At 40.3% G+C, this 26,775-nt stretch overlaps 1 long non-coding RNA gene across 1 annotated transcript in view; it reads right to left on the bottom strand.

The window, feature by feature from the left end:
* Window positions 1–2,012: 2,012 nt before the first annotated feature.
* The window catches only part of LOC128775526 (uncharacterized), a 66,848-nt gene continuing 42,085 nt past the window's right edge, over window positions 2,013–26,775 (bottom strand). The window contains exons 2-4 of the long non-coding RNA XR_008420258.1: window positions 6,674–6,793; window positions 5,919–6,060; window positions 2,013–5,825 (exon numbers count right to left, since the gene is read on the bottom strand). This is a non-coding gene — a long non-coding RNA (uncharacterized LOC128775526). The remainder of the gene's footprint in view (window positions 5,826–5,918; window positions 6,061–6,673; window positions 6,794–26,775) is intronic.

Below are 26,775 nucleotides of genomic sequence, written 5' to 3'. Positions count from 1 at the left end.
AAGGGAGAGAGTGAGTGAGTGAGTGAGAATCCTAAGCAGGCTCCACACTCAACATGGAGCCCAACACAAGGATCGATCCCATGACCCTGGGATCATGACTTGAGCTGAAATCAAGAGTTAGACGTTCAGCTGACTGAGCCACCTAGGCATCCCTACACATTTGTATAATAAAATCAAAATGTACATATGTTCACTTGTCAGTGTATTATAAGTACTTGTTCTTAGCTACCTCAACCTTCTAAAAGGCAACGTAGTAACCCATTATTTGAATATAGGAAATACCTTTCAAACTGTCTCCTAATTATACTCATTTTAGGTTGTTTCCAAGGTTATTTCCCTTTTTTTTTTCTGTACAAACATTGTCACGATAAACATTCTTATCTACATATTTCTCTTCGCTTGAGTCAGCATTTCCAAAGAATGAAATCCTAGAACTGGAATCACTACATCAAAGAGTATATATATATATATATATATATATATATATATATACAGTCACCATTTAAGTAATAGCTGCCAAATTGCTTTCCAGCAACCTTTTACCAAATTATACCCTCACCTGGAATTCATGGCAATGCCCGTTCTCTATGCCCTGGCCAGTGCTAAGTGTCTAATAAATCACTGCTCCTTGTCCAGATGAAGAAAGGTTATTTTAATGTTTTAATTTGCATGTCTTAGCGGCACATATTTACCTGTTTCTTGTATTTCTTCTGACAGTACCAATTTATTTTTATTTGTTCACTTTCTATTGGATTGGCCTTTTTATGCTGATTTTAGTGTGCTTCTTATGGCGTTGCTGTTAACCCTTTGTGGTCTGCACATTCATTGCCTTTTGTAAAAACCTTTCTGAGTTTTCAATGGCTTTGCAGTAAGTCTACGATCTGAAACTAATACAAAAAGTTAAATGCTTTATGTAATCAAAATATCAATTTTTTCCCCTTTGTTTCCTGGTTTCCACCTCATATCTTCTTGTATTAGCTTTCTATGCTGTTGTAACAAATCACACAAATTTATGGTTTAAGACAGCACACAATTATTGGCTCGCAGTTCTGGAGCTTGGAAGTCTTACAATAAGATGTGTTCCTTCTGTGCGTTCTAGGGAAGAATCCATTTCCTCTCCTCTTCCAGCTTCTAAAGGCTGCCTGCATTCTTTGGCTCATCACCCTATGCTCCTTCATCTTTCAATCTAGCAGTGTGGCATTTTCTTTTTTTTTTTTTTTAATTTTTTTTTTTTTTAACGTTTATTTATTTTTGAGACAGAGAGAGAGCATGAACGGGGGAGGGTCAGAGAGAGGGAGACACAGAATCCGAAACAGGCTCCAGGCTCCGAGCTGTCAGCACCGAGCCCGACGTGGGGCTTGAACTCACGGACCGTGAGATCATGACCTGAGCCGAAGTCGGCCGCTCAACCGACTGAGCCACCCAGGCGCCCCCAGTGTGGCATTTTCAAATCTCTCTCTCCCTCATCTGCTTCCTTCATTACATCTCCTACCTCTGTCTCTTGAGGCTGACCCTCCCGCTTCCCCCTTATTAAGACCCTTGTGACTACATTGCACCCACCGGATAATCTAGATTAATTCAACACGCTTACTTTAATCAATCTGCAAAATCCTCTGGTTAGTAAAGTGACATGTTAACCGGCTTCAAAAAGTAGGACGTGGACTACTTTGAGGGGCTTTTATTCTGTCTACCACATTTCTCAATCAAAGGATTATAAATATTACTCCTTATATTATCTTCTACTATACTGTGATTTTGGGGTTTTTTTTCATAATTACAAAAATCTAGGTTTTATTTCAGTATAGTATGTCATTTATTTAAACCTCATAAAAATAAACAAATAGACTTGCTTCTCTTGTATTTCTAGTGCTTTCCTTATTTTTCTATTTAGACTATAAGCTTGCTAAGGGCCCACTCATTGGACCAACAAACAAATAAATAAATAAAAAGCACTCTTGACCTTGTAGCTTTCTAGTTACTGCCCACCCCACCCCACCCCCCTCACCCCCCTTTTCTTCCCAGCTGCACTGCTCTGGGCGCTAGCCTGTGCTCCTGGTAACACAACCTCAGTTTTCACTCACATCTTCTGTCACTGAATTTCCCAAGTGCCCCAAGTGTCTTTCTGGCATCAGTCTCATTCTCCGTCCTCATTGCTGCTGCCAGAATGTTCTTCCCAAAATCCAAACCAACCATGTCACTTCCTGGCTTGAAACCCATCAAAATTCCCCCATTGCCTGCAGGATGCAATGCAAACTTTGGGGTGAGGTGTATGTGACCCTGCAGGTTTGGACCAGTGAGGACCTCTCCAGGTCTCTGCCAACCCCCTGTGCTCTCGTCACACTGAACAATGTATGGTCCTGAAGGTTCCCAATGTCTTCTCTTCAGGTTTCTGAGCCTTGTGTTCCTCTACCTGGAATACCCCACGCTTCCCCGTGTCTGCCAACAAAGGGCCATCATCTCCCAAGACCCAACTCCAGAGCTGCTGCTTCTGTGGAGTCTTCCCGGACCAGCCTCCCTACTTCCCAACCCACACCTCATAGACCAGCCTTACTATTACCTTATCAGTTTCTTTATTATTCTCTCTAGCTTACAGAGACTAGGGAGAGGGTACAAGGGTTGTTTGGGATGGCTTTTACAGTCTCTCAACCTTGATGTGCTTCTCCACCCTAAGCCAGTCAAAATAAACACGTGATTATAGAAACCCAAGGTGCTTGCCATGCAAATGACTTCTCCAGATAAGTTCAAAGGAATGTGTTCAAAAGAGCCAGGTCCTCTCCCTAAACCTCTTTATCTCTGTTAGCCTTGAGGGCAGGAAACAGATTCTACTCTATGTATATAAATGAGAAAGGGATTGATTACAAGAATTAAGTGCTTATAAAATTGTTGGAAGGGCTGCAGGAGAAGGAACCAGGAAGTGTCCTGGGAACTACCTGGTTCAAGAACACTCTACCATAGAACTCAGGCAGACACTGCCATCAACCCAAGTGGTACAGGCACTAGGAATCCCACAGTGCAAGTGACAGGTTGACTTCAGCTGCTGTAACTGCCTCTCAACACTCTCTACTCTGAGCCCAGCTTATCAATACGAGTGTCAGGAAGATAGACTCTTCTAATTTCCAAGTCTTGTGCAAATGCATCGATTTGGTAGAACCTATTTTACATGGAGAATATTAGCTGCAAGGGAGTCATGGAAAATTAGACTTCTGCTCTCTAGCCTTTTGCAACACAAGAGAGGACACGGAAAGAGGTGAGGATGTTTAGAGGCGGAGATGTTTAGAACCAACTGACCATACCAAATTGCCCCTCAATAAATATTTTAGAGCCACCACTGCTCTGTACACATCTATTCGAGTACTCAGAATATTTTCCCGAGGATGTTTAGCGTCTGTCTCCCCTTACAAGACCTTGAGGATGGGGACAGTGTCGGCTTCATCTCTATCTCACAGGACCTCAAGACTAATTGGCAAGCAGTGCACACAACAGTGCATTAATCAATGTGCAGACAGAGCCAGACGATCTTGTATACATGCCCTTCTGGCCTCAATACACACCCCTTGTTGTACTTCCCTTCAAGATACATGCACAGAGCAAGAGAAGAAATCAAGTGCACAGATTTTGGAGTTAGAAAGGTCTGTGTTCAAGTCTAGGTTCTGTGTGATTTTGAGAATATATTCTCTCTGGGCCTCAGTTTCCTTACCTTTCCTTCTTTGAGGGGCTTGTTAGAAATATTGAATAAGGCACTGCATGCCAAGCACAGGATGTGACTAGTTTTTTGCCTCCCACCGCTGAATCTACACTATCTGTGCCCCTTCGCACATCTCATGTATGTGCAGTAGGGAAGATAAGAACGAAGAATAACATAATGTGAAACACGCTGCACAGAACGGCAATTTAAACTTTTTTCTGCTGGAACTAATCGTCTTAATTATTTTGCCCCTTTAGACTCTTTTATCTGAATATTTCAAAGGATGTTACAAGGACGAATTATGATACATAATTGATAACTAGATAGCTAGCTGAGGCATACAGGCTGAGTGATTTGTCAGTCCTCTTGTGAACCTCATAAAACCAGCAGCCTATTGGGGTTTTTGCTTTGTTTTTTTTTTTCTTTTTCTTTCTTCTTTTCTTCATAGTAGTACTAGTATTATTTAGTTGCTATTTCAAAGCTGATTAACTGCAAAAGCCTTTTTAATGACGGATTGTTATTGTCGGGTGTTCTGACCAAAATTACATGTGTAAGGGCAGAGAAGAATAAGAACTAGAAGGCAGGAACCAAACTACTAAATCACTCTTTCTGTTTCTAACCTGTAAAATTTAGGGATCGTTTTGCATTTTATTATATATTTTATTTTTTCCTCGAATTCCTGAAGCAGATTAACTTTAGCACATTAACATGGTGTGGGGGTTCACAGACCCAGTTATATATTCAACCACACCCCTAGTCAGTTCTGGGACTGGATTGAGGAAGTCAAAATCCCCAGGTTTTGATTCCTCCTGTCTAAACTTATTGAACCGAGCAATGTCCATTCCAGCTCAATGGTTCTGTGAGCCTTTGTACACAACTCCGAGGGAGGGCTGTGGACAGTGAGGAACCAACAACACTTTTCATCAGTGGCATACAGGAAGCCAAAAATACAGTCTCTTTGCCTTCCTTTCTGAGTAGAAGCAGCGGCAGGTAGCAAAGAAGAGCGAATCCTGACTTGCCCTTCCAGGGCCAGGGCAAAGAAACCATAGGGTTGGGAGCTGAGAGTGGCCTGCAGGGGCCAAGCAAAGCTGGGGAGGAAACTGAGAAGGCAGCTTGCAGCTGAGAAGCCGAGGTGCTCCAGAGAGCTGCACACCCCCCAGTCTGGCAGGTCCCCAAAACCACTGAGCTATTACTGATGGTTCTGTTTAGTGATGCAATCTGCATTTCTTCACTCTAATAAAATGCCAAATACTTGAAATGGGATTTTTACACCAGGGCCTTCCATATAATGACTTGGGCCCTCTTATGACTACATCTAAACTGTGTGGGCATCCAAACTAAAGAAAAATGTAAAATTAAAAAAAAAAAAATCAGAACATAATTACACTAAAAAAGAGACCTTTGAAAATGAGTAATCCAAGGGTACCTGGGTGGCTCAGTAGGTTAAGCGGCCGACTTTGGCTCAGGCGATGATCTCACAATTTGTGGGTTCAAGCCCTGGGTTGGGCTTGTGCCGACAGCTCTGAGCCTGGAGCTGCTTCAGATTCTGTGTCTCCCTCTCTCTGCCCCTCCCCCACTTGTGTTCTCTCTCTCTCTCTCTCTCTCTCTCTTTCAAAAATAAATAAACATTAAAACAAATTAGAAAAAAAAAAGAAAATGAGTAATCCAACTCTTATCCATCCTTATCCCCCTTCCTTTTATGGGTAACAAAAATGAGAATGAGAAAAGAAATCAATGATTTGCTCAAGGTCATCCAGCTTATCAGAATTTCAGTTAACTTAAGCCATGTGATTCCTCAATCAAATCCACCCGAAGTATAGGTTATATTTGTATATGCCTTTGTGAATTATACCTGGCTACTTCTAGATTCAGCTGGAATGACAAAAAAAAAATATCACAAAAATCAGAAAAAAAATTAGTGTGCCACTTCAAAGTATATATTCAGCCTGGACTTAACCCAGCAGTTGTCCATCTGTCCATCTGTCCTTCTGCCCCAGGAGGTCCAGGCTGGAAGTGCCAGGGGCCCCAGGGACTCCTATGGTGAAATCCTCATTGAGCCCATTGTCTTCTTTGGTCTTTCATCAGTTGTTTTCCACAAGTGCCTCTTACTTTTCAAGCTCTGCTCATGAAGTTTATGACCCTGTAAAGGGGAAATCAGACATTTCTAAGTCAGATTTCATTTAGTAATAATATCAAAGAAAAAAAAAACACCTTGAAAACCCCAGTGGCTTACTCGACAACAAGTATTTATTTCTCACGTATGAGTCTGGAGGTCAGCTGGGACGCTGCCTGTCTTTGTTCTGTGTGCATTCTCATTCTGGGACATGACACGAGCTGAGAGGATAGCCCCATCAAGGTCCTGTTCTCACGGTGGACTGAGAGAACAAGAGCAAAAGGCTGAAGCAAACCTAATGGTAAATGTAAGTTGCTACTTGAAAGGGCATAAAATTCCCACATAAACCCACCCTCTTTCTACCAGCCAAAGAAAGCTACAAGGCTCATCTTGACTATGGGACATAAAAGCACCATCTACCTGGAGTCATGGCAAGGGTGGAAAAGAAGAAGCAGGTAGTTGGAAACAATAGTGAAACATACCACAGCATATAAATGCTGGCTTGTGAATGATGTTTTCTTGAAGCATAATGAAAGGCAACCAGCTGTACCTGGGGCAGATCAGTTAAAGAGTCTGAAAAACATAAAAACTTGCTCCAAGGCCTTTGCAAGGTGAATAGGAGTTTTCCAGACATAAAAGATTGAAAATGCATTCTACACAGGAAAAACACTGTGAGCATTAGTATGAATGCATTAAATGATGTATTTTGTTCAGAAAACTGTGAACAATCTTATAAGAATGGGTCACATTTGTTTTCCTTTCATCCTAGCTTGATAAGATTCTTCAGAGAATAAAACACACACACACATACACACACTTATGATTCAAGGGGAATCACAGGAGAAAGGTAAGGTTTAGGAAATGGTGTTGCTTACCTAGATTCCCTAAAACGTTCTCAAAAACGTTTGAGACATGACTTAGCGGCTTGGGATTCAAAAAACCACAGAGTAAAGGAAGAGAGGGTGTAGCTTAGCCAAAACTTGGCACTAAAGGTTCTGAAAGGCAAGGAAAGAGAATCTGTTACTTACATGGGTCACTATGCTCAGAATATAAAAACAAACCATAAGAGGGTTCAGTTCTGGGTAAAATGGAGTAACACTCACCACCCTGTCTCTCCCACTGAATGCAGCTATAGAATCTGGACAGAATGCAGCTATTTAAAGACTTTGAAAAGTAGCAGGTAGATTAGGAAAATGGACCAAACTCCAAAGTATGACAACGTTTACCATTGTTTTTCTCACTAGCTCCGGCCAGGACTTGGAGGAAACACTGGGAAAAGCAGGCATCAAAGTGGGAAGAGAGAGCCCAGAAGAGGCCACTAGTTCAGCGCAGTGAGGGGGAAAGAAGTCTACTGGCACCGACAGCAGCAGCACTTGGAAGAGCAAGCATCTAAAACTCTCCAGAAGGAGGAACTTCTTTCCTGATTGGAGGAGCTGTGGTCCCAAAGGAATGGGGGGAACCTCTGTTGCTTTTTTCCTTTCCCTGTCCTTCCACCTGTTGGCCCCAGACACGAGCGCATTCATGGGAGTGCATGGCAAGTGCGTGGTAAATAAAGTCCTAAGTTTCTGACTGAAAGTCTCTGCCTGGAGACTGAAAGAATGTCTCCAAAGAACTGGAAAGCACCAGGAAGGTCCCTGAGAGGGAAGAACACAGGAAACGGATTCCATAAGGTAACTTATGACCACTGAGGCTCACCTTGAGCTGGACATGGGTGGATCTAATCCTAAACAGCAAACTAAAGACTTTAAGGACTGAACCAAGATATACACCACCACGAAGGACCTAGAACTGGCCACTGGGTGATGCACGTGTGAGATGGATATGAATAGCACTAAAAAGGCTTCGAAAATGGAAGAATATTTAAGTCACATCCAACAGAGGATTGGTAAAAATGTGCAGCCTAAACCCAACTGGGCTGATTGTCTGCTAAAACAAAAAGTCAACACTCTCCCTTGGACTAAAATAATATGTACAGTTTCATAGTACTCAAAACGTCCAGAATACCACCCAAATCTACCCAATATACAAAGAACCAGGAAAATCTAAACTCACATGTGAAAAGAAAACAAACAGATGTCACCCGAAGGTAACACACATGCTGAAATTATCTGACAAAGACTTGAAAGCAGCTACTATAAATTTTACTTCTGAAACTAATATTACATGATGTGTTAACTAACTGGAATTGAAATAAAAACTGGAAATAAACAAAAAAACAAACAAATGCACCAGTAAGAAATTGCAAACACAGTTGGAACAAATGGAGAGATAGAAAATTTGGGCAAATAAATGGAAGATGGAAATAAGAACCAAATAGAAATTTTAGGACAGAAAAAATGTAGTATCCAAAATAAAAATCTTACCGCATAGGCTAAATAGTGAAATGGAGATGACAGAGGGAAGATTCAATGAACTTGAACTTGAAAAATAGAGCAATAGAAATTATCCAGTTTAAACAACACAGAGGAAAACTGTTTTTTAAAAAAATAAATAGAGCCTAAAGGACCTATGGGACAATACCAGAAGAGCTAATATTTATGGCATAAGAAGTCCAGAATAAAAGGAAAGAGCATAATATAGAACAAAGTATTTTTTTAAACAAATGGGTGAAACTTCCTAAATTTTATGAAATACATAAAGTACAGTGAACCCCAAATAGGATATATTATGTGTGTGTGTGTGTGTGTGTGTGTGTGTGTGTGTGTGTGTATAAATTCATGCCCAGATACATGAAAACGAAACCGCTGAAAACCAAACACAAGAAAATCTCTTGAAAGCATCCAGAGAAAAATGATGCATTGCTTATATGGGAACAATGCTTTTAATTACTATGTATTTCTCATTAGAAACCACGGAAGCCAGAAGAAGGGAGTGCATCTATAGAATATTCCTCCTGGCAACAGCAGAATACACATTATTTTTTAAATGCCCACAGATATAGCAAGATAGACCATATCCTGGACCATTATAAAATCTTCAACAAATTTAAAAGAATTTAATTCATTCTAGAGTCTTCCAGAAAAAAATATATCCACGTTCATATGGTTGCACGAGTGAATTCCATCAAACATTTAAAAAAGAAATAACATCAATTCTAAATAATCTTTTCCAGATAACAGAAGAGAAGGAAACACATACCATTTTAGAAAGCCAGCATGACTCTCATACCAAAACCAAAAGACTGAACAAGAAAGACAACCACAGATGTAAAAATCCTCAACAAAATAGCAGTAAATCAAATCCAGCAATATATAAAAAGTATGACACATTACAAGTACAAAGCTGATTTAACATTTGAAAATCAATCCATGTATCTACAATATTTTAACACTCTATGGGAGGAAAAGCACATGTTCATATCAACTGACGCAGAGAAGACATTTGACAAAATTCAGCATCCATCATGACAAAAACTCTAAGCAACATAGGAACAGAAGAGAATGTCCTCAGACTGATAAAGGACATCGACAAGAAACCCACATCTAACATCGTACTGTGTAGTCAAGTCTAAATACTTCCCTCCTAAGATAAGGAATGCAGAAAGTCCACCTTCCCACTTCTGGTCAAAATTACACAGAATTCTTAGGACAAGGCAAGAACAAAAACTAAAATCCATACACACTGGAAAGAGAGAGATAAAATTCCCTCTGTGGAAAGATGGCATGATTATCTTCATAGAAAATCCCAATGAATCTACAATAAATATACTAAGGTAAATATATGAATTTAGTAAGGATGTAGGATACAAAGTCAACACACAAAATGAATCGTATTGATATTAGTAATAAACAATTAGAAAATGAAATCTTTAAAATATACCATTTATAATAGCTCCATAAGTATGAAATATTTAGGTATAAATCTAACCAAACATATACAGAATTTTTATACCAAAAATTACAAAATGCTGAAGAAATATATCAAAGACCTTGACAAATAGTCATATCATGTTTGTAGACTTGCAGACACTGTATTTTTAAGATGCCAATTCTCTCCAAACTAGATTTAACCTAATTTTAGTCAAAAATTTTGCAGGGTTTTTGGTAGATACAGACAGGCTAATTCTAAAATGTATATGGAAGGCAAAGGAATTAAAATAGTCGATGAGATTTTGAAAACTAAGGATAAAGTTGGAGTAATACCACCACCCCATTTTGTCTTAATATAAAGTTATAGTATCAAGACAATATAGGGGCGCCTGGGTGTCTCAGTCGGTTAAGCGTCCGACTTCGGCTCAGGTCATGATCTCACAGTCCGTGAGTTCGAGCCCCGCGTCGGGTTCTGTGCTGACAGCTCAGAGCCTGGAGCCCATTTCCGATTCTGTGTCTCCCTCTCTCTCTGCCCCTCCCCTGTTTATGCTCTGTCCCTCTCTGTCTCAAAAAAAAAAAAAAAAAAAAAAAGACAGTATATAATATTGGGAAAAGGAGAGACCTAGAGATCAATAGAACCAAAAAGAGTTCATAAACAGAATCACACAAATATGGCCCGTTCGTTTCTGACATGTGCAAATGCTACTCGTTTCAACAAAAGGCACAGAGAAATTGGTCACTCATAGAGAAAAAAATGAATCTCAACCAAAAGTTCACCCCTTATGCAAAAATTAACTCAAAATGGATTTCAGATTTAAATGCAGACTCAGAAGTATAACACTTTGAGACAAGAAGAAGAGCAATTTTATGTTTTCAGTGGCAAAAGCAAAAATGGGCCAAAAGTTCTTAGATATAATGGGGGAAAAAATGAGTCAATCGGAACAAATCAGCATTAAACATGTTTGCTCTGTGAAAGATGCTGTGAACGAGGAAAGACAAGCCACAGACTGGGAGAAAATGTTTACAAATCACATATTCAACAAAGAACTTTTATCCAAAATGTGTCAAGAACTTTCAAAACTCAGCAGGAGGAAAATAAACAACCCAAGTTTTTAAAAAGGAGCGAAAGATTTGAAGGCCTCGTGAGGGAGGATACAGAAGGCAATCAGCACCTGAGAAGACGCTGAACATTGTTAGCCACCAGACAATTGCAGATGAAAGCTGAGACACTACAGCATATCTATTAGAATGCCCAAAGCAAAATGGACCGACAATGCGAGGCGTGGCTAGCATGCAGGGCGACGGGGGGGGGGGGGGGGGGGGGGGGGGGGGGGGGGGGGGGGGGGGACTCGCAGACGTTGCTGGCGGGTGGATAAAGAAATTGTGGTTTATATACACAATGGAGTACTACATGGCAATGAGAAAGAAGGAAATATGGCCCTTTGTAGCAACGTGGATGGAACTGGAGAGTGTGATGCTAAGTGAAATAAGCCATACAGAGAAAGACAGATACCATATGTTTTCACTCTTATGTGGATCCTGAGAAACTTAACAGAAACCCATGGGGGAAGGGAAGGAAAAAAAAAAAAGAGGTTAGAGTGGGAGAGAGCCAAAGCATAAGAGACTCTTAAAAACTGAGAACAAACTGAGGGTTGATGGGGGGTGGGAGGGAGGGGAGGGTGGGTGATGGGTATTGAGGAGGGCACCTGTTGGGATGAGCACTGGGTGTTGTATGGAGACCAATTTGACAATAAATTTCATATATTGAAAATAAATAAATAGATAGATAGATAAATAAATAAATAAAACAGTGCAACAGCTGGAGAAAACAGCTTGGCAGTTCATTAGGAACATACCTTTGCCATGTGGTGCCCGCATTCTCACTCCTAGTTATTTCCTCCGAGAAACAAGAAACATGCCCCATTAAAAAAAAAAAAAAAAGCTGCATAAATGACCATAGCAGTTTTCTTCATAATAGCTAAAAACTGGATGGGGCGCCTGGGTGGCGCAGTCGGTTAAGCGTCCGACTTCAGCCAGGTCACGATCTCGCGGTCTGTGAGTTCGAGCCCCGCGTCAGGCTCTGGGCTGATGGCTCAGAGCCTGGAGCCTGTTTCCGATTCTGTGTCTCCCTCTCTCTCTGCCCCTCCCCCGTTCATACTCTGTCTCTCTCTGTCCCAAAAATAAATAAAAAAAAAAAAAAAACTGGAAACAACTCAGATGTCCTTCAAAGGGCGAGGAGATAAACAGTGTTACATCCACATAATGGAACACTATTCAGCTGTTTAAAAAGGAATTAATTAATGATACACACAGCTTGGATGATCCCAACGGCATCGTGCCGAATGGAAGAAGCCAGTCTCAAAAGGGTACATATTGTCTGATTTTATTTACGTGACATCGTCAAAAAGACAAAGCTGTAGCGACTGAGAACAGATCGGCGGTTGGGGATTAGGAAGCTGGTGGGGGGGTATAACTACAAAATTAAAGCACAAGGGAGTTTGGGAGGGTGATGGAACTGTTCTGTATCCTCTTATGGTGATGCTTACCTGAAAATAGACATAGGTTAAAATTTTACTGTACCCCTACTGACCGTACATTCTACTGACTGTACACCTCCCCAAGAGGTAAATTTTACTTTGTGTTAATTTTTAAAATAAAATGTAAAAAAAATACTGGTAAAATGCCTCTAATCTTAGTACTGAGTCCTATGTAAAATTTCTCTCATATAATATAATTTCTCTCATAATAACTGGAGTGTAACGAACAGTAATGAATACCAAATATCCTAAGGGTGAACCTATAAAGTTATTTATTCATTAGTTTATTCATTCATTTACTCATTTACTCAACAAATTCTTACTGAGCGCTCACTATTTTTCAAGACACTACCAGTCACAGGATTTAGCAACATGTATTATAAGACTTCAGTTTGAAACATCTTCCAGTGTGGGCTAAGGGCACAACGACAAAACACAAATTATAAAAGCAGTCCTGCATAAGCTGAACTAATACAATCTGGGTACTCCGCTATTCTTTGCTCTGACTTACATTTAGGATGGATTTTAGAAGATGGAGAGGAATAAATGGGTTGCAATATGTAAGTATTAGTTCTCTAGACCGAGCTTTTAATAAACAGTAAGTGGCAGAGAGTTTGAGATAATATCCCTGCTAAGTACCTGGAGTGCATTACTCTATCATTTCAGTTAAATCCAGAGCCACTTGCTGGGGGCAATCAGCCCAGCTGGGGTGGAACCACTTACAAAAGCTGAAAAATCTGATAAGTGCTCCAGCCCTTCGAGAAAGACAATCTGCTGGGGGAAGCAGAAATGGGAAAGGTCAGGAAAAATCTTTATAAGGGACTCAGAGACTATAACTTTGAATGATATAAATTTTAGATATATCCCACAGAATTTACTGTATCAAATGTTGAACCATATACCAGCTCAGTATTGGGAACTGACCACCAAAAATTATTATTTGGGTTTGGGATTTTAAAACAGTTAATTTGTAATTTGTGAAAGGTAAGGCCACTTGATGAACTGGATTTTGTGCACCCTCCAACCAAAAAAAAGTCATATGTTGAAGCCCTAACCCCCAGGGTGATGGTATTTGGAAATGGGCCTCTGGGAGGTAATTAGGTTTAGATGTGGTTATGAGGATAGGACCTCCATGACGGAATTAGTGCCCTTACAAGAGAAGACACCAAAGCTTCCTGTCTCTTGCTCTCTTGCTCTCCCTCTCACTCTCCCCACTCCTGCATTCTCTCTCTCTCTTTCTGTGTGTGTGTGTGTGTGTGTGTGTGTGTGTGTGTGTGTGTGATTTGAGGACACAGTTAGAAGGAAGCCAGGAAGTGGGCTCTCACCAGAAGCCGACCGTGTCGACACCTTGATCTCAGACTTCCAATCTCCAAAACTGAGAGACATAAATCTGTTTATACCACTCAGTCTGTGGTATTTTGTTGTGGAAACTGAGCTGAGTAACATACCACTCCTAGGTCATGACAAGAGTAAAAATCATTATAATTGCTAAAATATACTGAGTGCTTAAGACACAACATATCATTTCACCCAATCATCACAACATCCTTATAAATTAAGTACTATCATCATCCCCATTTCACAAATGGTGGAATATCTTTCCAAAGTCACCCATCTAGTAATGGCAGGTGTGGGGGGTAGGCTAGACCCTGAAAGTGCTACACTTGTCCAATGCAAACTGACATAAGAACCATCTAAAATCTTTACTATTGACCCTGCATTAAGGTGCAAGTTCTAAGTAAGTGCCAATAACTGGGTGCGAGTGGTCTCTGTGGAGATCATTATAGTTAATCCATAAACTATTCGTATCAGTGGAAGCCACAAATAATGTTCTATGATTCCCAGAAGATTTCTCCCAGATAATAAAGTATATAACTAAAAGAAGTTAATGATGGAATACGGTGTACTTAAATCTTTCCTCTGGTTGAATAACTGAAGTTTGTCAGTGCCCTCCAGGCAAAATCAATGAGGAACACATCTATATTTAAACACCTTAGACTCTTGCCCAATGCAATAAAGGAGACCACACACCCTGAGGAACCATGGACATCTCAGTAAGAGGATGTCAAAAAGAACTTATAACAGATATCGGGATTGCATTAGGTGACTTTGCGGAAATTTCAGGAGGTAAAGTTTTGCTCTGGATTGGATCCTTTCAGGAAGCAGGAGTAATTCTACAATTCTAGAATCATATTTTAGGTAGAAGGCGAGAAGTACAAAGTCAGGCTGGAGCTGGGAGTGATAAAGAAGCAGCAGTCACTCAAAGCAGGCAGGATAGGGAAATATTTGGGATTTGGGGTTTTGCCCAGTGACCTTGTTTTGTAGACAAAATTACAGAGTGGTTTTGTTTTATGTCTCACTTCTTCATGGTCACAAAATGACCTTGTCCGATGGTGCTCTTGAAGGTTCTTGTTCCAGAGGACAGCACTAAGTCCTTGCTGTGAGACTCAGACCAGCTCCTAGAGACACCGATGCCCCGCTGACAGGGCCAGGCCCACTCCCAGTTGGCTGGGGCTGCTTTTCTCTTTCTCAACCTTTCCTTTCGTTCTCATAAAATATGGCCCTGGGAAAATGAAGTTTGCAATATATCAATTAGGTAATTGGCATCGAGTTGCCTTTCAGATGGAGTGTCTAAGAAACTAATTAGCATGTAATTGTAAGGGAATAGTGTTGTCTTTTAACAAAAATGTGATAGATCACTCTCTGAATCAACAAGCTATATATTACGTAGCAGTGGGTGCCCTTTCAAAAATAACAAGACCCCTTTTAGCATTCTTCTTTGGCACACAGATTACAAAATCATTTCTCGCGTTATCAAAATGCATCTAAATGTTTTCTTAGTGTCCACTGAGTCTTTCCAAGGAAAAAAAGGAAAGAGGTCACAGAGGCTAAGGAAATATTTGGATTTCAGTAGAAGGGATTTCCCAGTGGCAAGTATAAAGGAAAGAGTGTGGGTTTTGGAGTTAGATTATTTTTGTCCAAAGCAGTGGCTGGACCACATGGCATGTGTGACCGTGAGCTTGTCACTTAAACTTTCTGTAAAACGGACATAACAACTATACCTGGCATCACAGGTTAAAGATAATTGAGATAGAAAATAAAACACTCTGTAATATCCAAAAGCATTCTAAATACTGGTCACGTTGTTACCACATATATAAAATACAGTGCTATTGATTTTAAACACATCACTGATTTCTTCAAAATAGGGATAATGAGGTAAAAAAATAAATTGATCATATCAGGGTATCCCTTTAAATTAGGCACAGAATTTTTTTGATTTCTAAAAAATTCTCTGAAATTCAAAGCCAGTTTATATAAGATGTTTACCTCAGAAAAGTTAAAAAGATTCTCTGAGAGTCATATTATCTCCTATCTAACTGGCTCAAAGCCATTAATGTAAAATAAATGACCCACAGTATCATATTGATTTATTATTTCATCTTGTAAAAAATATTCCAGTCCTCGGGGCTCTGAGGGCATATAATTTTCAAAGATGAATAAATAGTGAGACTAACTTGAAATTAAAGGCACAGAAAATGGCTATGTTCTGTGAAAGCGGGTTAAATAGGTAGTTCAATCCATATGCATGTATAAACAGAGAATTGGAAGTAGGAGTCTCTGCCTGGCTCTTTAGGTGCAAAACCTTAAGGAAGAAAAGAAACAACTTAGTGAATAAACGATAGACTTGAAAGAACACGTGATGAGCAAGGGTCTGAATGAAATTCATTGGGTTGTCTGGAAAAGGCAGAAATAGAACACATGGAGACTGGTGGAGCTCAGGACAAGAGGTCCCACCATGAAGACACTGTGCATATTGAAGCCAAGTCAGGACGCAGCGATGGCCCAGCCTCCACCAGCAGTCCAGGCCATTGCTAACGTCCAGAAGCACCACGGGTGCAGAGTCAAAGCCCGTACACCAGCCAGTCTCCTGCTGCCTACACCACAGAGCTACACCAGCTATCCTCCCCATTGGAGTTCAGCAAGGACTATCCTTTGACAGCAGCCAGCATTGACCAATGGCCATTGACCAACCAGTAGAAGTGACACCCATGAGAGCTCCCAAGGCTCTGCTTGGTCTCTATCAACCTGACTTTTGTGTAAAGTCCCCTTGTCCCGAGAAATTCACAAACTCCAGGTCTGTATGGGGATGTGAAGCATGACATCTGGTGAAGTGGTCAGGGTGCAAGAGAAACCCCACATTAGCTGCAACTGAGCAAACCCAATCCAAGATGCCCCTCTCCAGGTAAAAATGTATGTCGAATTAATGAGATAAAAAAACAGAATTCCCATCCTCCTCCAAATATTCTTGAGGATCCCAAACTTCCAAGACAGTTGTTAGACCAAAGAGATTACCACACCGTCCTAGTCATTTCTGATCCTTACCGAGCCCCTTGATAAAGAAGTCAAGTTTTATTTGGGAAAAGTAGAGCAAATAAAGTAGACTTTCAATCAGCATTTGTCAATAATTAATTCTTTTTCATGTTTTTATTTATTTTTGAGACAGAGAGAGGCAGAGCATGAGCAGGGGAGGGGCAGAGAGAGAGGGAGACACAGAATCCGAAGCAGGCTTCAGGCTCTGAGCTGTCAGCACAGAGCCTGACGTGGAGCTCGAACTCACGGACCAGACCGTGAGATCATGACCTGAGCTGAAGTCGGATGCTCAACCGACTGAGCCACCCGGGCGCCCCTAACCGATAATTAACTTTTGTGAACAGATACACATTTAATGGACTGCCCTGTGCGCACTCTACCATTCCTCACTGCACATCATCAGCAGAGTTTAGAGGCTTGACCCTGCTCCAGGGTGAGCACTAAGCAGACTCTACCAACAACGGAAATGTCTTCACCCATGCGAGCATCAAGAAGCCCTCCAAAGCCAACAGCTCATGGCATTTCCCAGGAAACAGCCATCAGTTCAGGAAGAGGCGTGTGACTCAGATCAGGTCACAGAGATATCAGGGGAAACTTTCCAGAGAGAGAGAGTCACCGGTAGAAATGTTTTCTCTCTCTTCTGCCACAATTGTTGAGAAAGCAGATAGCTTCAGGATTGAGGATTGTCAGAGATCCAGCTTTAGCCTGAAGCCTCTACTGGAAACAGCAGACAAAATGAAAAAAATCTGGATCCTTTATTGCACTCTATGCCGCTGGATCAACCTACCCTGATGCCAGCCCTGCTTCTGTTAAGTGACCGTATATAGTTCCTCAACAATTTAAGCCAGTTAAGTTTCTGTGACTTGTGACCAAAAGCAACCTAATTGATACATATGGCTATGATGCCAGTTTAAGGAAATTCTATATTTGTGGCTTTAGAGGCCAAGCCATTTCCTATACATAGAGCCAATTTTCACCTGAAAATGCATCCTGTTCTGGCATTTTCCCAAACAATGGCTTGTCCCTCAGATTAAAAACCAAAAAGAAGTAGAAGGCCTCAGGAGAGGATCAGAGTTAAAACACCCTTTCTTGGCCCTGTTGCAAAGGGACCAAGTGAAGAAAGGCATTTTCTGGAAACAGAAGTGAAATGTAATTGGGAAGCTGGGACATGAGGAATCTGGCTGAGATGTTCTTTTAGGAGCAATGGTCAGGTTAGCTATAGCTACAGCTATAATATTGTATATACTGGCTGTAATTTTCTGCCTATAACTTCTGTATTTTATGCCTTTGCTTACCTATAGTACTTTAAAATGTCCACTTTGAAAGCTCTAGTCCATCTCTGCTGTTCTAGGAGAAAATTGAAGACCTTTTAAGGGATTGAGTGTGTATCCATAATGGTATAGGAATTCAAGTGGGAAGACTCTAAGGAAACAGAGAAAAATTAGAGCACTGGATGCTGACCACTCCCCTTTGGAGATTCTCCTCCAGGGCTTGACCCAAGAGGTCCTAGGTTTTATTTTGCTGATGAACATCACGTCCCTTTGTGGCATTCTGCTGACCTTGGGGGGTATGTTGGATTATAAATGGACCAGACTCAGCATCTAGATGGACTGAGCAGTCATCTTGGTGACAGGTGCAGAGTCCCTGTGCAGTGTTTCTCCCCTCAGGAATGCCCAGGTTACCAGAGTTGCTGTCTAGGGTGCTCATAAAATCCTCGGGCATGAAGCACACCCAGTCTGCAGGGTGAACTCCCTTCCTTCCACGAGGCACACACAGCTTGAAAAAGGAGGTTCTCTGAATCAGTACCAGAACACCACTTTATAGACGTTAAGACCCTGCCCATCCATTTTAGAGGATCTTGCACATTCTAATTTCAACAGAAAATCAATATATGGAAAGTAATTCATGTATCAGCACAATCAACAGTACACAAAGCAGAGACTAGTAAAGTAAGCTTTTTTTTTTTTTTTTTTTTTTTTTTACTATTTGGAGTAAAAAATAAGTTATGGCAATTTTTTTTTCTCCCAGTTGCTCAGCAAAAGAAAATACAGTTTTCAGATGCCCACCTTTACTGGCTGGCTGTAGATCTATTTGACTTTAATTGCCTCTTTTTTGGAGCAATTTTAATCTGCTATATGAATGCACCAGGCTTAGTTACTAAAAAAGCTGTAGAACCATTTCATGGGGAAAACAACAAAGTCCCTGAAAGAAAACAAACCTAACAAACAAAATACCATAGAAATTCTTAGCAATGTAATTAATGTTTTTTTTTTAATTTGATTGGATTTTTCCACGTGTCTCCAAGCAATTGCACACATTATCAGTTGCTTCTTGTGCAATTTTAATTCAGAGCGACAAAACTATTTTTCAATTCTAAATAGACTTTTAGAATTAGCTTACTGTTTCACTTTTACAACTTATTTCAATCCCAAATACATGTTTTATTTGAGCTTTTTAAAAAAAATTATGCCATGGTATGAAATAGTCAATCTTTGCCCTCAAGTTTTGGTCCATGGTTATATTTTTCTTGTTTTAAAGTTAGAAATCACTCAAGAGAGACACAGCAGCACTCTCCTTTAGAATGTCTCAGCTATGTACTGTATTTGAACATGATTGATATTATGTAATGTTTTTGAGTTCTTTTGAAAACAGAAAGTCCAAGACATCAAAGAAAATCTCTTAGATATGTACCACTCCTTTGGTTAAAAATGGAAAGCTGATCTTTGGAGCAGGAATTTGTAGTGACGGCCAGATCTCTGCTTTTGGTTATTATTATTTTTGTTATTGTTCAGTAACTGATTCATAGGCAGTAAAATATAGGACACCCCGAGACCCATTTTCAGCACAGCAAGCGTTATGGGATTTTGCCAGGCAACTTGCAATAACCTTACTGTGCAATGAGAGATGTGTTTCCACCCACCATGCTGAAATTGATGCTAGTAGGACTGTACTCAGAATACAGTAAAACTGAAACCAATAGGCTACACCATCTCTGGTTGGGCAGGTAAAGCACAAAGACAGTTGAAGATTTGGTAGGGATCAGTTAATTTGGACAAGGGTACTGTCCTACTGAAATCATTTAAGTCCTAATAAAGGTCTAGGAACAACTCTTCTCAATGATCAAATTAATTACATAATTGTCAGATATTGCTTGCAAGTGTAGACAGGTCTGTTTGCATAAGGCACAAATAAATGTGATTCAGATACCCAGAAGTTCTGATTTACCAAGGTTGCAAGATGGTCTGTGAAGAGTGGATGAAGCAGTTCACTTCCCTGATCTTTCTAAGGCCATTAGATGACAACTAAATACAGCTAACAGAGTCATTGGTTACATCTCATTCCTTGAGGAAGGTACAGACTTTTGAGGCTACGCATTCACACATCCTCTTATTCTTCCCACAAACGTGTAGTGGGACCATATGAACAAGGCACTGTTGTAGAGGCAGACACAAGCCTGCTGTCCCGTGGCTGTCCACAAGAGGAGGAGTGACACGAACCAGGCAGCTGTCCATTCTATTTCTACTGTAATCACGGCACGACCTTCAGAGCCAGACAGACCTGGAGCACAATCTGGGCTCAAATCTCAAATACTTACCCCTTGTGTGCCTTTGGGCAAGTCACTTAATTTCTCTGAGAGTTGATTCTCTTATATGTAAAAAGGCTATAGTAATACCTTCCTCACAGAGAATTTTAGGATTCAGATAATCTTGGAAAATACCAAGGAAAGTGCTCAAGTGACAGTTCTCATTCAAATGATGACAATGACAACTATGATGATGATGATGATGATGATGATGGTGATGACAAGTCTTAAATGGGTAAGGAAGATAATTACTAGAACTTTAAACAGCTATAGTTGACTATATGTATAACTTAAAGGATATCAGAAACACTCTAGCACTAACCTCCAGTGGAAATATACCCCATCTTGAAGTCTATTCTTTAGGAATTAATGCCTTTGAATCAGGACCTTGTGACCTGTTAAAATGCAAAAGCAAGGAAGCAGGAACACACATAGATATTTTCAGTGATTAACATCTTAGGACGAATTATTTCATTATGTCCTAAATGGAGGACCCACTTGACAAGGCTTTCATTTGTGGGGAAGAGGAGGAGAAGGTCCAGAGTATAGGGTATTGTCATCATGCATATATGGGCCTGCACTGTTAAGAGTATGAAGACCCAGAACATGTGGTCAAAAAAGAGAAAGGGAGAAAGAGAAATGACAGTAAGTGGAAAGACAGGAAACTTTTAAATAATGGCTAACATATGACAAAGACTATTCTGAAGACCTTAGAGTCTCACAATAATCTTTAAGGTATATACTATTCATAATCCCAGTTTACAGCCGAGAAATTTGAAGCAAATCAATGTTAAGTAACTTCCCCAAGATATACAGGTAATGTGAGTGGCAAAGCCAAGATCCATGCTCCAACAGCCTGTCTCCAGAGCCTTCTAATAACTGTCCCCAAAAGGCTCTTTCAGCTCTTTGGTCACATGACTGGTTTGAACTTTGTGACATTTAGCCAGTGTATTTGTTAGGGTTCTCCTGGGCAGAACCAAGAGGGCATATATATGTATTATACATAAGTATATATAAGTATTATAAGGGATTGGCTCATATGATTATGGAGGCTGAGAAGTCCCATGATCTGTCATCTTCAAGCTGGAGGTCCAGGACAGCCAGCGCAAACCTGAAGGCCTCAGAACCTAGGGAGCCAATGGTGTAAATTCTCAGTCCAAATCCAAAGGCCCAAGAACCCGGAGCATCAATGTCTGAGAACAGGAGAAGATGATATCCCAGCCTAAGCAGAGAGAAAATCTATCCTTCCTGTCTGCCTTTTTGTTCTACTCAGGCACTCAATAGATGGGGCCCACCCCCATAGCCAAGGGCTATCTTATCTTCTTCACTCAGTCCACCAACACAAACGCTAATCTATTACAGAAACACCCTCACAGACACATCTAGAAATAATGTCTTGCCACCTATCTGGGCATCCCTGAGCCTGGTTAAGTTGACACAGAAACTTAACCATCTCAGCCAAGATTCTCAACATCCTTGGTATGTTGAAGTCCACCCTCGGAAGCAATGAGAAGGCCCATTTTGATATTAGGAAATTTCTGAGCGTACAACACAAGGGTGGAAAATAGCAATAAGACCAAAGGATTCTTGTGTCCTAATACTTTGATGGACAATGTCTGAAGAGAGTACAATATGTGCTGACCTATAGGTAAGGCATTTTGAAATCTCTTTATAAAGAAGGGACAATAGCTTACCTTTGAGCACAGTTGTTAAAGTGTAGTAAAAAGAGAAGGGGAGCGTTTTTTGAGACAAGGCAAGACATTGATACTTAACAAAACAGGGCTCCTATATCCATCTCTTTGGTAATAGATGGAGCAGGAACACTACAACTTTTACTTTCTGGTAGTAAGTGCAGCTGTGATTGTATTTGACATTGGAAGCCCAAAGCTCTGCAGAAATTTCTGTGATGCAGGAGTTTGGGAACATGGGCAGGGGGTGGAGGGACAAGGAGCATGTGAAATTTCTTAGCTAAAAACAGGGACAGCTGAGGAACATCTTGTGGGGTGGGGTTTGAATCTTTTGCTCCCAATCTATGATAGTTCTCGGGGGGTTGGCTTGAATTAAAACTAAAATGAATTCCTCACCCTGGAGACCAGCATGTCCTTCATAGTTTCCGGCTTTAGCTTGGGACAACTTCTAAGTCTTATTACTAATGTTCCTCTTTGCCATCTCAGCTCAGCTGGCAGAAATAGGATGTTAGCTCCCCTACTGAGGAGGATTACGAATGAAAGTCAAGGATCAAAACGTGGGAGAGGCCTTTTTCCTCCCCATAGACTAATGTTATCTTTTAATTTTCATCAGTGTTATAACTGTGGAGGAGGGTATAAAATCAAGAAAAAGAATGGAGGAAGCTGGCACTTCTAAAATGACTTCCAGACCTATTAAGAAATCAAAGCCAAAATATTCCCCCGGGTATGATAACAGTTTTAAAGGAAGACATTTCAAGAAATGTTTTTCTTCATATTCACAAAACCTAAGCTTCCCCTCCCCATAGTATTCTATGTTTTTGCAACTTGTAAAGACTTCAAAGAAAAAGAGTAAAAATATAAGCATATATTGTTTTTAGATTGCATTTTAGATTATATATAAGATTCTATATGTTTAGATTTTTTATAAATATATAGTATATAACATTACATATACAATATATGTAATCTAAAACACAACCTTTTTTTAATGCTTATTTACTTATTTATTTTGAGAGAGAGAGAGAGAGCAGGGGTACAGGGGCAGAGGGAGAGAAGGAGAGAATTCCAAGCAGGCATGGAGCCCAACACGGAGCTCGATCTCATGACTGTGAGATCATGACCCGAGCTGAAGTCAAGAGCCAGACGCTTAACCGACTGAGCCACCCAGGCGCCCCTAAAACACAATCTTTAATCATTCATTATCCCTCCAGTCTTATTCAGTAGGGACAGAATAAAAGTTGAAGTTATCAAGCATATTAAAATAGATGAAGAACACTTCTTCAGGACTATTCTTTATGGAAATATTTTTTATTGTCACAAAAAATGTTTCTAACCACTAGAACACAAAAAAATGTGCACAGATGTATAAAAGCTATAAAAGTTTCTGAGAACTTGTAGTTAAGAGGAAATCTACCTCTAGAAAAACACACATCTCTTTTTAAGTATATAGCTCTGTGTGAATCACTTTGAAATAGGAAGAACACAATGATACAGTAAAAATCAAACCTGATTTTAATCAACTTTTTCATGCATAGTAAGGTTATTAGGATATGCAGTTTTGAGCTCTTGGTAGGTTTATACGTGCTTGCCTGAAATTTTTACACTAGAAAACCCAGTCATCAAATATCTCAACTTTGTTGGGAGAGTTTGCTAGTCAAAGCTCACTGCAGCTCTCACAGGAATGGGGAAATGCTCTCTCTAGCAGCATCCCCTAGCAGGAATGGAGGATTTCCATCCTCACCAAGGATCCATTTGTGCCCTCTGCAGCAGGCAGTGGGAGGTACCTAAGTCTATTCCGTATTCTAAGGCCTATGTGAGACTAGAAATCATGCAAGCCAAGTGGTCAGGAAAACTCCTTGTATTGTACGTGTCATCTTATTGTCCCCAGATAGACACATACTGGTCAGACCAGATTTTTCATGCAAGAAATATGGTCACCATATGTTCAGATTTCTATGTTTTACCAAGTCTATTTCCTCCCCCCCCACCCCGCCACTTTCTTTAGCAGTTTATGGTTTCTTTTCACTGACAAATTGCCAATTCTTAATTTATAAAACAGACTAAGTGTAAAGTAACCATAGTGAGGAAACCAAAACAAAGAAAAAATAAAGCAAAATGACATAAGAGATCAAAATATTTCCCATCACAGAGGTATGATCTGTTCAACCTTGGAGCCTCAAGGGGAGCAAAAACTACTCAGAGGTGGCCCAACTATGATGCTCTATGTTTTATATATGTTTGGCTGGGGTGGAGGAAGGGGGTGGGGAGACTTGTTCAATTTGCAAACAAGCCAGCTTCCTCAAACAAGTGCAAAGGAACTGAGAGGTTATTGAGCATTTTGAGAGAACACGTTTTCTTAGTCTGACTTTGTTGACATAAAAACAAAATATTTCAGATTAGGACACCCCAAGAAACTCCCCAATCTGCCGTAGTAGTTAAAAGTGTCTTAGTAGGATCTCATGAAAGTAGTAAGCAAGTACCTTTCATCTGAGGTTCTCTCCTCTCCTTCAACTCCTCAGATACTTGGAGCTGTCTCCCAGACTGTCTTGTTAGGTCTGACATCAGTTAGAAGCCCCCATCCCAAGGCCAAGTCGCTGCCCTAATTGAGGATTACAGATTCTCTGTTCAAGATTAAATACCTGCCTATTCTCACATGCTAAAACTTCAGTTATTTGTCTAAATCCCACCCCTCTCCAAATTGAGGACAGACTTGATCAGAGAATAAAAGGAGTGAAAATGCTTCCCGTATCATAAGGAATGTTCTCCTTTCCTCTAGCTTACCAGTGGTATTAACCTACCCAAAAATGTTTGCTTGAAAGGAGATGGCCAGAATGAGGATATGGAATAGAATTTGCAGAAGTGACCTTTGCTGTGTGTGCCTAACATGGTGTAGGAGAGACAGATGTTGTCACTTCCTGCTGTGGAAGCTTGTAATTTATCAGCTCTCAGGTTGCAGGGATGAGGAGAGACCACCCTCTCTGCTTCCAAGCTACTTTTTATCCTCACGCTGTCTCCAGGCTCACAAGTTACTTTGATGTCTTGATTATCTTCCCCAGCAGCTTTGTGCTTGGGATAGTGTCCCAAATAAGGGCCATAAGCACTGGAAAGGAATGCTCCCCTCTCCCAGGTTTAATTTCTACTGCCAGTCCCCATGGCTGGCTGATGGTGTTTTGATTGGTGTTAGTTCATCTCTGAGAGTCTTTTCATCTCTGGAAGCACTAGTAATGACAAAGTCCCTGAGCTGCAGAAATAAAAATCGGTTCTCACTTCAATATCTTCACCAAGGCTGGGATACGTGAAGAAAAGAAACCCACTGGTGAGGAGTCAGTGGTCAATAACACATTTTGGCCTCACAGAACACTTTTGTTCCAAGGTCAATGAACTGTGTTCAATCAACTTTAGATAATCTCTTCTCTCCTTGCTTCACCCTTCCTTCCTTTGATCCTCAAGGCTATTCACCATTCCCCTAAACTGCTAAGAACTTTCATGTCTCTATCTTTTCCTCAAACTGTTCTGTCTAGAATTCCTTATGACAAACTATGTCTGAGAAGGAAGCCAAAGAGAGCTTTTGAAGATAACTCCAATGGTGCCCAGTCCAGATAGACAGAAGGAAAGTGGTAGCATTAAGTGAATAAAGATGCAGACACAGTGAGGGGCAGATCTGGGAGGTAAGGGGATAGAGGAGATAATAAACTTGAGGACCTGTTTAAGGTATCTAAGGACCATCTTTAAGGTATCTATGAAACATTTCGGAAGAGAGATCTATGTAGCAAGTAATTCAGGTGCGGATTGGGGATGGTGATAGATACATGAGAATCGTTGAAGCAATGACAGATTAAGAGATTTTTAAAGGAATGATAGTAGAGAGAGAAAATAAATAAGATGAATGGAGACAGCACCTTGTTAAATGCATGAAAATAAGCACAAAAAATGTAAACAGTGTAATAAAATTCCCCCAAAATGAAGCAGACAGGTAGAAGAACCAGAAGACTCCTTGGTCACAGAAGCCAAGGAAGGAGCAACAGTGTCAAGTAATAACAAGATGCTAAACAACAAAAGAACTGAAAAAAAATCATTAGATATGGTAACTAAAAGATCAAGCAAACCTTGAGTGGGAGGCACCCAGTTAACTTTGGAATGGGACTGCCTAGGTTTGCACTCTAGCTGAAACTCTGTGACCTTGGGCAGATTATTTATTCTTGCCTCTGCGTCCACATTTATAAAATGGGGATAATGATAGCGCCTACTTTGGAGAGTTGGCATGAAGATCATGAAGACATGATCATGAGTTAACATGTTTCAAGTGCTGAAGCCACTGCCTGACACAAGCTCTACATGGATGTTTGCTACTTATTCATTATTATAAGATTTCAAGGAGTCAGAAAGCAACACATAGATGGTCTAGCATATTAATCTTTGAAGAAGCGTGGCAATAAATTGAAAGGCAGAAATAGGGCACTATCTTCAGTAGGAAAAAGAGTACAGGCACTTTACCTTTTGACTTTTCCCCACAACAATATCAAAAGTAAAAGAAAAGAATATCAAATTCATGGATAGTTACAACATAAATACTAGTAACAGGGAAACTGAAGTTCTTGTCAAATACTAGAAAATAGCACCAAAGTCCTATGGGAGTTCTTAATCTGACTTTTTTAAAACATGGTGGTCAACAACTATTGGTTTCATTTGCCAAAGGTATATTTTTATTTTCACCAACTCTGTGATTATTTACCTTGGCAAATCAAGTATCTATCAAGTTTAATCCTTAGTCTCATTGTCTCTAGTATGGTTTCAAGAAGCACATGTTGCATTAAAATAGATTTATAAATAAAGCAATTCACTTTTTCCAAAGAAACATTAAGGAATAACTAATCTAAACAGCACATGTTATTACTTTAAGTAAGAACAAATGGAACGCTTGGGTGACTTGGTTGGTTAAGAGATGGACTCTGGATATCGGCTCAGGTCATAATCCCTCAGTCATGG

This window comes from Panthera pardus, unplaced genomic scaffold (genome assembly GCF_024362965.1).
Source record: "Panthera pardus isolate Hobbes unplaced genomic scaffold, ASM2436296v1 HiC_scaffold_1, whole genome shotgun sequence".
NCBI classification, from domain to species: Eukaryota; Metazoa; Chordata; class Mammalia; order Carnivora; family Felidae; genus Panthera; species Panthera pardus.
Note: the sequence above shows the minus strand (reverse complement) of the source record. Positions and strands in the feature narration are given on the sequence as shown.